At 35.5% G+C, this 16565-nt stretch overlaps 1 long non-coding RNA gene and 1 other non-coding gene across 2 annotated transcripts; both read right to left on the minus strand.

Annotated features, from left to right (window-relative positions):
* Positions 1-311: 311 nt before the first annotated feature.
* On the minus strand, positions 312-11491 carry LOC111755343 (uncharacterized). Its single transcript, XR_002789901.2, has 3 exons — positions 11411-11491; positions 6448-6509; positions 312-2056 (listed from the first exon to the last, which is right to left on the minus strand). It is a non-coding gene; the product is annotated as an uncharacterized LOC111755343 (long non-coding RNA).
* LOC134478184 (U6 spliceosomal RNA) lies at positions 7761-7867 on the minus strand. Its single transcript, XR_010050673.1, has one exon. It is a non-coding gene; the product is annotated as a U6 spliceosomal RNA (small nuclear RNA).
* Positions 11492-16565: the final 5074 nt, after the last annotated feature.

Genomic DNA, 16565 nt, shown 5'->3' on the forward strand with positions numbered 1-16565 from the left:
CCCCATCTCCTGCCTAGCTCCGCTTCCCACTTGAACATTTCCTTCCTATTTCACAATATATATTATACATTTTGGTCCTTATTTAGACTTTTGATTTTTTTCACACCAGAGAAACAATATATTTACATATGTGTGTCCAATTTATTTCATTTAAGAGCATGGTCTCAAGATGCATCCATTCACTTAGAAATGTATAAAACACTTCTTATTTATGATGGAATAACATTTTATATATATATATATATATATATATATATATATATATATATTACATCTTCTTAATCCATTATCAGTTTATGGACATTTAGGTTGTTTCCAAGACTTAGTTATTGCAAACTGTGCTGCTATACACATGGGTCTGCATGTATCTCTGTGGTATCAGTGGTATGGTGATGTTAATTCTTTTGGGAGATAACAAGAAGGGGGATGGCTGAATTGAATGAAACCCCTAAGCCTCTAGTTTTAGTTTTTAACACTGACTACAGAGAGGTTGCACCAGTCTACATGCCCATCAGCATCGGAGAAGTTTTCCTTTTCTGCCACAGCCTGCAAAGATTTTTTATTGGTTGATTTCTTGATATTAAAACAAAAACACAAGATCTCCTGGAAGAGAGAACAGTTAGAATTCATGAAGACATAGGTGTAGGTAAATATTCATGAACAAAACCCAACCACAATCACACAGAAAATATTGCAAAGAATCGACAGCCAAGATCTCATCTTATTAAAAAGCTTTTACACAGCCAGAGAAACATCTGAGTGAAAAGATGATCCACAGAGTAGGAAAAAATGTTGTCAGCTGTTCCTCAGACAAAAGACTAATATCCAGAATATATAAAGAACTCAAAAAATTGTATACTCCCAAATTTAAAGACCCAATACACAAATGGAAATATGAAGAGAATAGATGCTTCTAGATGAAGAATTAGAAATGGCAAATAAATATGTGAAAACCAGTTCAACATTACGGTCATTCAAGAGATGCAAATTAAAACAATGCTGAAATTCCATCTCATTCCAGAAAAAGTTAGTATATACAGGCACACTGCAATGCTTTAGAAAATAAAAGACAACACAATAATTTTTAAAATATTATTATTTTGCATTTTGAAAATATGAAAATCTACTTATCTCAGTCCTATTATACACAAGGAAGACTCCTTTCACCACAAGCTTATCTTTCTAACCTTCAGAGATAGTACTCAGGAGAAATAAATAAACAAGAAACAAAACAACCAGCCAACTATAAATATAAATTATATACATGTCCACACACATCACACAATTGCACATGGGATTAATTTGTTTTTCAGATATTTAAGTTTCTTTGTGATGTCTGCACTATTGATATGACTCATTTCTACACAAGTGCTCAGATGTGAAATTATACTTAAATAGAAAATTCTTTACTTCAGGAAAATTTCTCTGAAGCAACTTGAAGTTTCTTCCTGAATTTAGAAGAAGATGAAATAAAGGAATAAACATATTATACCTAAAGAAAACGGAAGTTGAAAGTTTGACAAAAATGAATACAGATATATACAGAGGAATCAGGAGGAAAATGCATTATATTAGAGGATTTGGAGTCCATTGAAGATAAAACTTACAAATTTGCATTGTATTTGAAAATGAAATGATAGAAAAAGACCAATGTTTTGTAGAATTTCAGGATATGAGTAGCATATAAATCATTATGTATTGTATGGATGCTCTAAGCTTTATAACGTGATGTCCTCAGAATTGACAGTTTCAAGTCATCCTCATTTATTGTGTCACTGCTTCTCCTAAGAATCTGGTTATGATTTGTATGGGTCTCTGTCTTAGATTCTCACGATGGCCATCAAGGTACTGGCTGTCACCAGAGTCTCATCCTGGCTGTCACCAGAGTCTCATCTGAAAGCTCAAAGAGGCAACGATCCACGTCTGGACTTGCTTCCGTCCATTGTCACTGGCAGGATGCAGTCACTTGTGATCTGTTGGGCTGAGGACTCTGTTCTTACTGACGGATGCTCAGATGTTTCCACTGGCTTCGCACCACACACGTCTTTCCATATGGCTTTATTAAAGAGTGAAGTCCAAGGAAAAAGAAGTTACATTCTTCCACGACATTAAGGTGAAAGTGATACGCAGTTGCATGAGCCACGTTCTATCACTTTAGAGAAAGTCCCAAGATGCCAACCGTCCTAAGGAGGAATATAACACAAGGGAAGGAGCTGCCGGAAATCGGATCATTGAGAACCATCTTTGGAAGAAGCACAGTACCATGTAAATGCTGTACTAATCGTATTGCAGCCTTAGTATGAATAGAATTCCCCATTAGGAATTCTGCAAGGACCGTTACCATGTGTGTTTGTTTGTTTGTTTGTTTCTCAAATACAAACTTGCTGCTGCTGGGGGGCACTGACTCCATCTATACCTGCATTGTGCGTGTCATCTCAAAGGATGATTACCCGATTGTGTGGACTGCTTTGGCATGGGTGGGAAAGTGGCGATGCTTTGAGAAAGAACAGCAAACAAATTCTGTCAGTAAACACTGACTCAGAAAACGTATTTTAAGATCTCTCTCATCTGTATTCTTACAACTATTCACTCTCTGATTTTTCTTCCTGAATAAAAAATCTGTATCAACAACCCACTTTTGTCCTTGTGGTATCTCTCATCCTCTCGAATAAAATAGTGGGCATTTCCTGAGAGCCTGTCACACACTTGAAACCAAACCATTCGTGTTCCCTGAAGATTTCCCAGTATTTTCTTTCTCCAGCACCTCCACCCCCGAGTAACGGGTGTCAACAGTAAGACTATGAGGAATGGTACTAGCCTTTTCCCCTTCCTTTGGTGTTACGGCTGATACATTGGGTCAACTTGAGCAGTTTAGAAGTTTAACTGGAGACTCAGCAAGGAGCCAGGGTTCTTACTTTGTAAACATCTTCATCCTGTGCAAAGCAGGGCAAAGAGATTTTGTGAGTGCTATGGCCACCCTGGAATGGAGTTGGCCTGTGTCCAATATTAGCCAGGAGAAGAGGTTTGTTTTTCCCTTTTGTTTGGCTGCTGCCTTGAAATGTTGCCCCAGTTTCCTGGAGCCAGTGAGTTATGGACTGAAACCTCCACAAAATGTAAGAAGTAAACCTTTCCTTCCTTCATTTTGAGTATCAGGTGTTTTGTCCAGCAACAAGAGAAAAGTAGCCAAGACATTTGGGAAATGTACTTTATAAAAACAAGAGTTTGATCACTTTAGAAGTTTTTTTCAATCGTTTTTCTTGCAATATAATGGAGCTTACAAAGTTGAAATCTAAAAGTCAAGTAGTAGAAACAATTGTACAGCAGCAATCACAAATGAGCATTAAGATTGAGAAAACCAAGAAGTGAGTTGGTAGATCTCTCACCAGAAAGAGAATCTGCCCTAAGGTATCTTTAACTTCAACTCAGAAGAAACCTTTATAATGTATTGCATGGAAGGAACCGCTCGTCAAATCTGGTGTCTAAGACAGTTGTTAAGTTGCTTACCTACCTGGATCCAACAGTTTCATCCTTCCCAAGTTTATTGTGACAACATTCTGAACATACCACCCAAACGTGCCACATTGGCATGCTAATTATTTTGAGTTATAAGTCCTTGAAAAGCAAGAGATATAAGAAAAACATTCCAACTTTCTTTTTGATTTTAAAGAGGAGATAAAAAGCATCTTTCCTACACACCTGGAAGATGACACTCATCATTTAAAATGAAGAGTTGAGTGCAAAAGAAATTTAGGCAGGTAAACCTCACTGAACTTCATTGTTCAATCATTTTCACATTTTCTCTGTCCTTTAATCTTCTTTTGTCATAGTTTCACAGTACTCTTTATTCAACTCATTGTGTAAGCTTTTGGTTCTTCTGCTTCTTTGCATGTTTGTTGTTTAGAAGTTTAGAAGTTTCTTGTATAGGTACATGTAGTACCTATACATATCGTGAAATCAAAATATGCATGCATGTTTTCTGCTTTTAATTTGTTTTACATCAGTTTAATTCTTAGGCATTCCTGGAGACCTTAAGTAAGTAGAGGAGAAATTTTACTTCACTTACAATTGCAGGTGGAGGACTTCTAATCAATTAGCTTTAATATATGAGTGGGGTTGCATTAGCTAAGCTCTTACTAAGAAGTCATTCTAGCCACTGTGTTTTGTATCTTCTCAGACATGAGCTATGATTTGCATAGGAATTTTAGTTTGTTTGCATTAACTCCTTCATTCAAATTCTGTGTCATGGGGTTTTCTAGTTAAGGTAGAAAGTGTGGGGAATGACCACAACCTTCTTCTCATAAAACTGTCATTCTTTTAACTATTAAAATTCCTCTTCTACTTAGATTTGCTACAGATGAATAGAAAAAGTCAATTTTATTCATCTTTAATGTCATATATGGTAAAATATACATATTTCAAAAATATGAGACAAATGTACTCAGAAATAATTTTATTTGTATCATTATGCACATAAGCCTGTCTTTGCCTTGTTGCAGAGAAATGCTATCTAAAAAACATGTTAACACGAGCATCATGAACTTTCACATTTTTAGTCTTAAAATTTCTGGATCAAATATGCTGCATTCCATCCAGAACTTTCTTGTCTATTAACTCACTCATGTCTAGGCTCTGTGCTCAGTCTTTCTCCTCCAGTCCTGCTATCAAACTTTCTCCAGTATTCATCTCCCTTCACCTATTATTGCATTGTAAGTTTCTTCTACTTTTTCATTATTCTTTACTTAACTCCATTGTACACTCTCTATTGTTGTCCTAACCCTTTAAAAGACTCTCCTAACCCTTAAAAAATAAATTTTGTCTTACTTATTTCACCTAACATGATAACCTTAAGGTGCATGCATTTTCCTACAGTCATTCAAGTTTCAATTTAACAGTTTTTATGATGAAAAAACCAAAAAGAGCCTCCTAATCTGTTGTATGGATATTGAAATCCTTGTGCAGATCAGCCCCTCCCATGCAGAGTTCTTCAGTTTCCTGCTCTAATCTGGACAGGAGATTGTCCGGTCTTGCTTCAGTCTTTTTGACAACACAGATTTTCATCTATAGATCTTCCAGGACACTGTTTCCTGAACCTTATCACTTTCTTTATTTCAACCACCATTTTAATATAGAGCACTTTTAATTTTAAGTAACCACAAAATGATTTGTAGAGGGCCAATTTTCTGGGTCCTACCAATGTCACAAAGACTACTTTCATAGTCCTATTGATAATTTAGTTAAGTAGATAATTTTAAAAGCATATAAAATTACTATTCTGCTTTCAAATTTCCAAGAGATCCAGTTTTAATTCCTATACCACATTTTACCTTCTTTCGTAGTTTCCATTTCTGTTCTCGAAAACCATTGCCAAGGTTCCTATAGTGAATATAAACTCAGTTGTAGACTGTCCAGGAAGCTGGAAGTTACTGGGTCATGGCACAATGTTTTGAGTTCTCCATTAGCTTTCCATCCACCAAAAATACATCGGTTTCTTCTCAGCTGTTTTACAAATTTTTTTGCATATTTTGGCATATTTGTTTCCTTATGATCGTATCAATGCTTATGGTTCATCATTGTAAGATTTTTTAAATAAAAACTTATTTTAATGTAGAATATTATCAAAATTTGCGGTTTTGTTATTTAAATAAACCAAATCTAAAAGCTCGCTGTGATTTCAAAGTCTATGCGATGATCAAAGAAACTTTCCACCTGTATGCTGCCATTTTCACATGAGAACTATTGATGGCGAACCCTTCAACTGTGGCCTCGCTTGCATGATGAAAAGACTTTGGGCTTACGTGCACTGCACTTGGTACAAATTCTCGCTCTTCTGCTAATTAACTGTTTAAATTCTGGGCTAGTTACTTAGCTGCATGAAAATAAAATCTATCTCGATGCAGTCAATTCAGTAAAGATTAGTGATCAACATGCGAGTGCCCAGTAATACACACTCCAAATATATAAATTTATGAAAAAGGCTGGTTCTGTTCTCCACTTTCTTTTCTTTTTTATACCTTTATTTATCTGTCAGATAATTTTGATAACAGTACATCTTTTCTACTTGATATTTTTTTCTAATCCAAAATTATCACCCTTATTTATAATTTGTCTCTGTCTAAATGATCTGATATACACATCACTAGAGACTTCTCCTTGAACTCTAGTCCATCTGTTTAGACCTCTGAAACTATAGAACTGATTATACTATTTCCCTATTCAGGTACTTTAGATGATTCCCTTTTCTTCATAAAATTCAGTGCAACTTTCCTATCTCTAGCCCTCTCAATGCATAAGCTAACTTCAACTTCCATTCTAAACATATCTTATGTGAATTTTCTAGATGTAGCCTCTATTCCAATAAAATTTCATGCTTCTCTAAACATAGGATATAATTTCTCAGGTCTGTTGTCTTTTCTAACTGAAATACACAATTTCCAAAATCCTACATACCTTTAATGTCAGCTTGCATCATAGTTCATAACATCTTCAAAAACGCTTAAGACAGAAATGTGCTGTCAAAAGAAAAGAGAAGAGAAAATTTTGTCACTCCTCAGGAACCTCAGAGCATGCCATTTGAGTTTCCTTAAGTACACATGAAAAACATTCACCAAAATTATTTGTAATTATGCTTAAATAATTGTGTTTTGAAGTATTTAGAGGTAGGAAACAGATCCGTCTTTGTTTCTCCAAAGGATCCACATACATATTTCATACTTGATAGGAACCAATCACAGTCTTTGAATGACTGAAAAAGATGAACATATAATAGAAAGTTTTACATATCCCTTAACAATTTGCTTTAGTATCTAGTTAACGTCTAGTCCTAGATTTTTGAGAAATCATTGCAATTTTCGTTAGTGCTTGTACCAGTCCACACTCTCACCAGCTGTAGAGAAGGGCATAATTTCCCCCACTGTCCTGCCAGCATTCGTTTTTGGTTGATTTGTTGATAGTAGTTATTCTTTCTGAAGAGACATAAAATCAGTATTGCTTTCTGCTTTGTATATCTCAAATGATCAATAATGTTGAACATTTTTTTCATATGTTTGTCTTTTGTATTTTTTCTTTTGAGAAGTATCTATTCATTTCAGATGCCCATTTTTGAACTGTGTCTTTAAATTTTGGGGTCTGATTTTTTTTCAGGTCTTTATATGTTCTAGATATTAGTCCTTTAGTCCAAGGAACAATAGGGTAAGTTTTTTTCCCCACTCTGATTTGTCTTTTCTCTCTGCTGATTTTCTTGCTGTGAAAAATCTTTTTAATAGGATGAAATTGCAGTTGTGGAATTCTGTGTAATATATCCCATTCCACTGAAGTTTTGTTTATGAAGTTTTTCCCTCTATGTATGTCTTCAAGAGTTCTACCTATTTGCTCTTACAACAGATTTAATATTTCTGCTTTGATCTTTAGATATTTGATCCATGTTGATTTTAGTTTAGTACATGGTGATAGACATTGGTCTAGCTTTAGTCTTCAGCATTTGGAAAGCCAGTTTTTCCCAGCATCATTTTTTAAAAAGGCTCCCTCCTCCTCCTCCTCCTCCTCCTCCTCCTCCTCCTCCTCCTTTCTCCTCCTCCTCCTTTCTCCTCCTCTTCCTTCCTCCTCCTCCTTCCTCCTCCTCCTTCCTCCTCCTCCTCTTCCTTCTCCTCTTTCCTCCTCCTCCTCTTCCTTCTCCTCTTTCCTCCTCCTCCTCCTTCTTCTTCTTCCTCTTCCCCCTTCTCCTTTGTCTTTGACTTCGTCTTTGTCTTCGTCTTCATCTTCTTCTAAATATAGAATGCTTCAAAGATTTGCATGTCATCCTTGTGTGTAGGCCATGCTAATCTTTTCTATATCATTCCAATTTTATTATATGTGTTATCAAAGTGAGCACAAGGCTATCTTTCTTCCAGTAAATATGTTTGGCCTCTTTGTCAAAGATAAGGTGACTGTGTTTGTAGTTGTTTTGCATCTTATAATCTGTTCTATTGATTCAGGTCTATTTTCTTGCCAGTACCATGCTGTTTTTATTATATTATCTTTGTAGTATAATTTCAGGTCAGGGATTTTGACATTCCCTGTCTTGCCTTTGTTACCCAGAATTGATTTTGCTTTATATTCAAGGTCTGTTCTGGTTCAAATGAATTTTAAGAATTTTTTTATAGTTCTGTCAAGTATGCTAATGATATTTTTGATTCAGATTTTATTAAAACTGCATAACAATTTTGGTATCATGGTCATTTTTACTATGTTGATTCTTCTTATCCATGAGCAAGGGCTATATTTGCATTTTCTGATGTTCTCTTTGATCTCCTTCAGAGTAATTTTCAATGTGGAAATCATTTACTTCCTTTGTTATAGTGCATCATAAATATTTAATTTACATTTTTAGTGTTGTCATAGAATGCATGGCTTCTCTCCCAATGAGTTTTTTATTCATGTATAGGAAGGCTGCTAATTTTTGAGTGTTGACTTCATATTCAGTTACATAGCTAAATCTGGTTATTAAATCTAGAAGTCTTTCAGTGGAATTATCGGCATCTTCTATGTACAGTATTATGTCATCTGCATAATTATAGTTTCAGTTCTTGTGTAGATTCCTCGAAAAACTTGACCTAGAAGTCCTCTTTGGCCCAGTTATTACTTTTCTTGGTATCTTCCCAAAAGAATTAAAAACATACCAAAGCAATATATTGTGCACATGTGTTTGTTTTAGGTAAATCTTGGGAAAAACCCAAACATCCATCAATTGATGAACTGATTTAAAAAATTGGTTTTTTAATACAATGAAGTATTTCTCCACCATAAAGAAGAGTAAACTCTAGAGATTTATAGCTAACTGGATGGATCTTGAGCCCATATTCTTAAGGGAAACAGATCAGACATTTAAGTATTGTACGGTATCAGACATGTGTAAATATTGCATTGTCTCTCTGGTGTGAGAAACAAATGTAAGTAACAACCAAAACTATAACAGATATTGTGAAATAGGAAGAAATTGTTCAAAAAGGATAGGAGAACAGGGAAACGTGAGAAAAAAGGATAAAATGGAAACAAAGCTGTGTAAATAAAGAAGAGAAAAGGGTCGAATGGAAAGGAAGGGAATGGGAGAGAAATAGGAACTAAAATATATCGCATACATGTGCAAATCCCTATGATGTATGTGGCCAGATGAATATATACATTAAACTAATAAACTTAATTTTAAAAAATCTAGCTAATCTGTTGCTATTTTATTTTAAAAATTTCTTGGTGTTTTGTTTGAAAAATCTAGTTTTTATTGAATGGTTATTTTGTGTTACACAATTTATTAAGCTAATTTTAAAATATATATTTTTGGTCACTGTTATAAATTATAGTACAGTGTTATTAAACTACTATTTTGGGAATGTGAGAACTATGTGGTTAAATTGTGCTTTAGATCACAGCTTATATGTTGCAGAACTAAAATCAAAATGTGGGCCATTCTGTGTCAGGACCTTCTCCTTTCATAGCATATTTCAGAGCAAAGAGTATGCAATTTGTTTCCCACTGTTCCTACCTCTGTATTTTGTGTATGACCACTGCTCAGCAGATATTTTATGGATGACTAAATAAGCAAAAACTGATCAAATAATTTTATTTATAGTTTTAAGGAAATAAGATCATAGAAAATTTAAATCTAATGAACTCTTTTTAGCACTTGAATTTCATGCAATTAGTCAGCAAACATTATTTGTGATAATATTGTTTACACAGATTAATAAATAATTTATTTCCCTTGATTCTGAGAGCTCAAAAATCTTGGCTAAGAAATGTAGAAGATAGCAAAATAGTAAACATGTAAATAGTCCTGAACTACATGCAAGGTACTATTGTATTTGCTTTGGACATATGAACTCTTTGTTAGCCCAAAGAGTTAGCCCAATTGATATCTCATTTTTTAAAATGGAGAAACTAAACTCAGAATATTTAAGAAAACTGTTCAAATTTGCAAGTAAGTAAAAGCTTGCAAGGTCACTATTGTATCCCTGGCATCCTGGATGATATCCACTCCCTTCTCTTCTACGACAGTGCTTCAGATTCACAGGATAATTTGGATCTCCACAGAATTATGTTTAATGATAAATCTACCATACTGATTGCTAGAAGTTGAGAAACATAAATATAACTGAGGACTTCAGAGCAGGAAGCAGTTGCTGCTGGGAAGTTAGGAAGGGCTCCGTGGAGAGGTGACATTTATTTCAGACATGAAGAAGCTGATGAAATCTCTGTAGAGGACCAGAAGAATTTATACAGCTATAGGAGCAAGGGAAGAAATCCGAAGGATGTTTGTATTTTTTATGGGAACAAGCAAGCTTAGCCAGAGTAATATTTCTAGGTAGAAAATTAATGGTAAATTGAAGCAAAGGAACAGATTTTGGAGGATTTAGTTTGTCAAATTAGTATGTCTAAGTTTTGCTTGAGAGGCAAGGTAGAGGTGTTGAAGATTTCACACCAAAGAAGCTTCATTAGTAAAGTGATAAATTGTACATGATAATAGGCAGAAATAAAAGTACGCCTGAATGGAGTTAGCCCTGACAAAATTTTATAGAAACAGAAGAAGAAGTTTTGTTTTCAAAAGATTAATTTAAAAAGTTCTATTCTTTATGTCCTTGAAACAAGTTGACAATCTTACATCTTCACACAGGCAAAAAAAGGGCACATCTTAAGACATGAGAGAGGAGAAATATGTCCCATAATCAATTTTTAAATCGGACAAAGAAGGTGCAAAGTAATCTCTATCCCTTTATTGTCTTTCAGCATCCATAACTTTTAGTAAAAAAGCTTGACATTTTCTGTACTACGTAAAAATTGTGCCTGATTAAACCATCTAGCCCTCTGTCGGGGACTTTGATTTTTCTATAGATATTCCTCTGGCTAGAAAATTGGGTAATAGTGCACAGTTGGAATAAGTTGATAACCTTTTCAAATAAATCAGTGCTTTTTCTTAAGTAGCTAAAACATCACCTGTCTGATTTTATGGACTGTTACTAAAATAGAGGTGATAATTAAATTAAAACAATTGGATTACTTCAGTCCTTTAGATGATATGTTACTGTTATTATCTTTTGGCAGTAATATCCTTAACTGCACTTATAAAACTACTTTTTATTTTACTTATTATTCAAGTTCCATTATATTGCAAAGATGTTGCATCAGATACAGTATTTTACAAGGAACACATCAAAGGAACCCAAGATTATCAAAACTGAGTACATTAATAAAATATCTCACACTATTATTTCCATTGTTTGCATTTTGTTCATCTTGGAAAGTGTACAAGGCTGGGTTCATTTCATTACATTTAGTTCATTCATTACATTCATTTTATACCAAATGAATCAATTTCATTTTATACCAAATGAGCAAATTTTTATTTCACAAAGAAAGATAATAAGTTTTCTCCCTTGCTTACCCTTATTTCTCTTCATCTTTTCCCCTCTTTCTTTTCAGTCAAATCCTCCCAGCCAAAAAGAATTGTTCCAACTGAAATTTCTAAGACTGTTCTATCCCCACACCCCCCTCCCAGAAAAACCCTCCCCTGGAAATCACTAAAAAGGAATTTCATCCTATGACTCACTTTCTTCTTGGCTCTTTATTAACATCAGTATTAAATCAGTCCCCAATTGGAATCCAGTATTGTGAATGAATTATTCTGCTTGACCGACCTATTGTAATTCAAAAGTCTGCATTTTTTTTCATTTTCCTTAAAGCTATAAGTTATACTGATGCTGAATAAGGCAATTTTGAATTCAATCCCAAGTCTGGATAGAGCAGTTAAAGATGGTTTGAATGATTAGTCTAAAGTTACTATTTTTATGATATAGTCCTTTCAAGATTCATATAATCATTTGGCTATAAGTAATCTACAACCAATTGTGTCTATTTAGATCTGCATGTATGTTTCTTTTATAACTGATGACACAGGTGTTTTGCTTTCATGAAATACATTATGATATGCAAAGTAAATATAATAAAAGCAGATTTTATTAGAAGTATTCAAGTAGTTTAGCAATTAAAATAAGTACTTCATAATTTAGATTTATTTATTGCCATATGCATTACATAAAGAGAAAAAAAATGTTTTCCTGAAGATGTGATTTTTATCAAGTCGGGAACATAGATCAGTGCTAAGTATGTTCAATATTGACTAGCTACATAAATGGCTTGGAATCCACTGTATAATTCACAGTTATCTGCACTATTTCCTTCTAATTTGATATCGGGAAGTTGCATAAGCCAGTTGCATTAGGCTAGGGCAATTAACTGGTGATTTGGAGCATTTAGCTTGAAGATTGGCTTGTGAGGAGCTCCCCTAGCCATGGTGCTCACAGGAAATAGATTCTGTTTGTATTCTGGCTGAACAAAATGGTTCATGAAACAGTTTCACAGAGAGACTGTATCAGAAGCCAGTAAGCCTTTGTGAAAACACTTGTTGGGAAAAAAAAATTTGGTTTTGTCTAAGCCAACATCATGAACAAGTGCCAGATTATCTTCATAGCTTTATTTTTGGAACCAGAAGTATTATTTTAATGGAGAAATGAAGTTCAAAAATAACTGAGGGATATTTGTTTTAATTATTAACAAATTATAATTGAACAACATTTTGGTAACTCATAACTTTAAATACATCCCTTAATTTCTGTTCTCCCTATGATTTCTTGTTATGTCCTGCTGAATTTTACCGTTATAGACTTCATTCTTGAGGTCATATGGCTGAATTTTCTCAACATCAAGGGAGCAAATGATTTCAGTCAGTTTAGTCCCACTTCTATCAAAACTAAAAAAGAATTGAAATTAAGGGAAATTTAACTGAAGATAATGTACACTTTCTTCCTTAGAAATCTCAAATCCTGTCTGTTAAGAAAATCAGACCATCAGAAGACCAGAATTTAGATCAATTAATCTGGATTAGGTTAAAGCAAAACAAACAGCACATGTTTTACAGAGTGCTGGAGAAGTGATACAGGTAGTTACTAAGCCAACCAAAGAAATCTCTCTCTAGATGGTAAATCTCAAAGTAAAAACAAATGTGACTCTTCCAGACCGAAAGCAATTGAGAGAAAATATGAACTCAGTGAACATAAGAGTGCACTGAAAAGCCCAGAATAGAGTAATTTATCCTTTTAAGAAAAGCATCTTGTCCCTTCAAGGTAATCCCATAATTCCAGATAATTATGGGTAAATAACTCTACTATAAAGTCAGATGTAACTAAAGAGAGATAAAGTGAAAAGGGAATCTAATGGAAAGAACAGTAGAGGAAAACTTGAGAAACAAAATACTTCCATGGGAGCAAACCCACTTGAGCTTTCTACACTGCAGACTGCACTAAGGTTCCTTGGTGTTTTGAACTATTAAAGCACTCAATTATTCTACATATGAGGTTGCATCGGTGGTCAGTAGGGGTTAGGGCTAAACTAACATCTCATTCTTTTTCACATAGGAATTAACTGGTGCATGCTTGGATATTATATCCTCTCCACTTACAACATAGGAATACTCACATGGAAGTCATTATTATACTTTCTGTAAGTTACATTGAGAGTAGTATCTACTGAAAATTTTTGTAGCCCCAAAAGTCTATCATCAGAAATCTTATAAAATTCATTATTATGAAAAGTATACACTGATAATAGTACTATAATTACCCTTCACTCTGATAATAATAGTCCTATAATTGATTGTACTTTAATATTTGCACCCAAATATAGCCATCTTAAGAGCAAAAGTTTAAATTTTCCTATAACAGCTAAAACCTCAACTTTGGAAATGAATAAGATTCAGTTTGAACTTAGTAGATGTATAACAGACCCCAGATTATTTAGCATCTCATGAACTTAAAATTTCCTTATAAAGTGGAAATAATAACAGCTTTCAAGTCACCATCCTTGAAAGGCACAACTAGAGGGTATATTTACAGCAATAAAAATATTGTGAACAATTATTTGTTGAATACTTAGTTTATAGGCTTTTCAGTGCTGAACTTAACCATGCTATACCTTATCTCACTTAGGATGACCCTATAAAGTGAGTATCACAAACTTTTGTCTATCCACAAACAGCTCAGTTTGCAAACACTATCATTCTGCAAAAATTTGCCTCCGTTTGCAAACGGCACATCAGAGGACAAACAAGGTCATCACCATTTCCCCCACAGGGATACAAACACATCTGTCTTCACACTGACACATAGTTCTGGCTTCCTCTAGTGGAGACCATAGTCACAGGTAGACCTGCGTACACTTGTGAAACTGTTCATGTGCTTTTTATGACATAGAATACTGTACATTATTATTCTTTCCAGCATGGCCCCAAAGAAATTGCAGAGCAAATATAGTGGTAGAACGGAAATGCAGAGTGATCATTAAGGTAAAAAGTATATGCAGAATAATAATGAAGCTGGCAGGAACGTGCATAATAACAATAGTAAGATTGTTTTAAAATATAGCCATTGCATTGAAAAAGGAAACTATAGAAAAGTATGAGCATAGTGTCCATGTGACTGATCTGACCTCAAAGCATGAGATGGAGAACTCTTCAACTTGACTATTTTGAAGGATAAAAACACCATCAAAGGAGCTCATGTGGCAGAAGAAGCAACAATGTTAAACCAGTGGACACAAGTGCTAAAAGAAGTGGAAAACTTTTGTTACTGGGTCTGTTGGTTACTTTTCCCTCAGTGCTGAGGCAAAAAATCTGACACTCAAAATTAGGAAAGGAAAGCCTTATTTAGCTCACAGTTTGTGAAGGTTTCGGTCCAAAATCAGCTGGCTTCAAGCAGGGTGGTGTGGCACAGGGCCAACAGTTCAAGGTGCAGGAGACTGCAAAAGGAGATGAGGAGAGCAAGCCTCTTCTCCTTCTCATGTTGTGAGGATGCAACCATCACCACCCCATCCCAGAGTGGGTGTAACACTCCTCACCTCTGTACCCTACAGGCTGAGGATCTTTACAAAGTAAGGAGCCTGGCTCCCCGCTGAGATGCTTAGTTAAACTTCTAAACTTCTGAAGTTGACACAATATGTTAACCATAATATGTTAAGCAATGTGTTGAATGAGAAACAGCTAACAGGTAATGGCTTTAGTGAAGTTTTGATCTGTAAAAAGCCAAGAAATTTCACAGTGATTTCCTGAAAGAAAACCTCTCTGCAAATAACAAGTAAAGTCAGTAGAGGGTGGGTTGATAAATTCCACAAGAGAAGTAGCATAAACAGTGTGCTAAGACATGATGAGGCTTCCAGTTCTGAAAGGCCACTGCAGAAGTCTGCAAGAAAGCACTCACGGACTTGATGAACGCAGAAACATCACTCAACAAAAATTCAACTGTGATGAAACAGTGCTCTTCTGGAATAAAATGTGAAACAGAATCTGTATCACACAAGAGGAAAAGACACTGCAAGGGCACAAGCCTATGATGGGTAGGGTGACTCTTGCCATGTGCAAATGCAAGTACTGACCTGGAGACTAAGTCACTACCGGTGCACTATTCCCAGACCCATCATGCCTCCAGGGAACACAATGTGAAGAAGTGCAGACTACTTGCCAAGTGTCAGTGCAAAACTTACGTCGGAAGTCAACAGTTCGTGGACTGATTGCATAAGGTGCTGACAGTCTCCATTTAAGCAATAACTTCTTTCCGGTAACATGTTGCCTGAAAGTTGCCTTCTTCTGACAGATAATGCCCTGGCATGCCCTTCAGCTTTAGTGGATGATATGGACCCTGAGTATGACTTCTTTGTAAAGATTAAGTTCCTTCCCTGCAATATGACCCTTCTCCTGAGGCACGTGGACCAGCAAGTGATTTCCAACTTCAAGAAGCTGTACGTAGACCCTGCACCAGACGTTTAAATGTCACTGAAGAGATACCCTTTACCTTGAAAGAGCTCTGAAAGAAGAATGTCATCTTCCACTGCATTGACCTCAGGACAAAGCCTGAGAAGATGCCTTGCATCAAGCCTTCAATTCAGCCTGGAGAAAATCATGGCCAGAATGTACAACTGGTGTGACTTGAAGGGACTGATGTACGAACAGTGGAGGATATTGTATCCCAGGGCAAGAGTATGGGTCTGGAGGTCAACGGTGCAGATTAGAGAGGCCTGTTGAAGACAGTAACGGGAACTGATGATTAACAGCCTGCAAAACTCCAGAGTGAGCAGCAGAAAGTGCTTGTCGATACACATGCCACTGAGGAAGCGGAAAAGAAGGAGGAGGTGAGCAGAGATGTGATAAAATCCATTATGGAAAAATGGAATAAGTGGCAGGATTTCTTTGGGAAGCAACACCCCAACATGACTGTAATGAAGAGTGCTGAATCTGATGGACAGTAATGTGGTCTCTCATTTCTGGAAGGTAATGCAGCACAGCACAAAACAGAATTTTCAACAAAATTGACCTACAGCTAATAGACAAAGAAGAGAGGAAACCCCTGACAGAGATCTCCTTGATGATCTCATGGAAGGGAACTCTCCCTCCAAACAGCAACCTCCTCCCTCCCTACCTGCCTGTCCTGCATGGGAGAAGTTACTTCCAGCAACATGAGTGTTCTCTCTCTTCATACAGCACTGTACTGAAC

This window comes from Cavia porcellus, unplaced genomic scaffold, assembly GCF_034190915.1.
Source record: "Cavia porcellus strain 051 isolate PalLab524CR breed Dunkin Hartley unplaced genomic scaffold, mCavPor4.1 scaffold_11, whole genome shotgun sequence".
NCBI lineage: Eukaryota > Metazoa > Chordata > Mammalia > Rodentia > Caviidae > Cavia > Cavia porcellus.